Source organism: Seriola lalandi, unplaced genomic scaffold, assembly GCF_002814215.2.
Source record: "Seriola lalandi dorsalis isolate HSWRI2012SDOR001 ecotype SW California unplaced genomic scaffold, Sedor1 jcf7180002054341, whole genome shotgun sequence".
Taxonomy (NCBI): domain Eukaryota; kingdom Metazoa; phylum Chordata; class Actinopteri; order Carangiformes; family Carangidae; genus Seriola; species Seriola lalandi.
This window is the reverse complement of record NW_019524894.1, coordinates 10,101-11,408: the sequence shown is the minus strand read 5'-3', so window position 1 is coordinate 11,408 and position 1,308 is coordinate 10,101. Positions and strand designations below refer to the sequence as shown.

The 1,308-nt window shown below is 38.9% G+C and overlaps 2 non-coding genes across 2 annotated transcripts; both read right to left on the bottom strand.

Annotated features, from left to right (window-relative positions):
- Positions 1–82: 82 nt before the first annotated feature.
- Positions 83–155, bottom strand: trnav-cac (transfer RNA valine (anticodon CAC)). The gene has a single exon. It is a non-coding gene; the product is annotated as a tRNA-Val (tRNA).
- An 86-nt stretch (positions 156–241) lies between these two features.
- trnav-cac (transfer RNA valine (anticodon CAC)) lies at positions 242–314 on the bottom strand. Its single transcript has one exon. It is a non-coding gene; the product is annotated as a tRNA-Val (tRNA).
- Positions 315–1,308: the final 994 nt, after the last annotated feature.

The following is a 1,308-nucleotide window of genomic DNA, read 5'->3' as shown; positions in this document are numbered from 1 at the left end:
TGTAGTTCAACAACACTGGTACATGTGAGACACATCGGCCCCAATCAGGCATCAGAAATCCCATAATCACCATATACTCTAATGTTTCCGCCCGGTCTCGAACCGGGGACCTTTCGCGTGTGAGGCGAACGTGATAACCACTACACTACGGAAACTACACACTTCTGGCGGTCGGGGAAATAGGGGAAATTAGAGCGATATTAGTAATTAATAAAGAATTAGCACGGTTGACAAAACCTATTGTTTCCGCCCGGTTTCGAACCGGGGACCTTTCGCGTGTGAGGCGAACGTGATAACCACTACACTACGGAAACTGTGCTAATCGAAATTATGACGTAATTTTTTTTACAAATTCAATGAAAATGAGTTTTTGTTAATGAATGTTTTCATGTTCATTTCTTGGTACAAATTAGTCGAGTTGCACAGGAATCCACTGAGGATATTTTGATTTATTTGTTCCAAATGTTATTCCTAATTAATATTCCCTGATGATGATGCAAATGCACTTTATTATTTCTAAGACTAAGTCTGATGGTCATATGTGGGATATATTTTCAAGAAGAGAAAAAGGGACTTAACTTCAAAACAAAAAAAGAAAAGATGTAACAATAGGATTGTTGTTCCTAGTTTAAGTTGGCCAGGGGACATATTTGAGTGTGACACTGTACAAGAGTGTTTCCGTTGGCTCGTCTACAGCTAGAGCCCCGAGGCATGTATTAATCTTCTGTTTCGGGTTTATTATTCTTCCGCCAAATTTCGGCGCGTAACTCGTCCCACAGCTTTGAGAAAACCCTGGTAATATATACATCAAAACGTGCGTCTTGATCCCGCAAGGGGTGCTATGACTTTTGGTGTTAAAATTCCAATTTTTCCCAAAGTTATTCCCAAAAAACTGGGAATAAATAATGCATTAGAAATGCATTGGAATTTTCTTTAGAAACCCACCTTTTTTCGACAAAATTGCACCTTTTTTCTGAGTCATCCAGCTCTCTCATACCTGCACGTAGAAATGTGATTCAAACTGTAAAACGGAGGAAAACTTCTGCTCTCTCAAAGACAGGAACTGTTTTTACATAACATGTAAACTTTTCAAACTGTGAGCACTCAAAGGAGGAGTGCAAATCACTTTTTCTTCAAAGTTAGAGTGAAAGCGTCAGCTGGCTAGAGTGCGTGCAGCAGTAAAAAATAACCTTTATTTTTATTTTTAACTCGAGCTCACGGCCAAACCGTAAAAAGGAGACAAATAATTCTTTCTGAAAATGTAGACATAGTTGTTGGGATTCATAAAATGTAACTTTGACAGGCAGG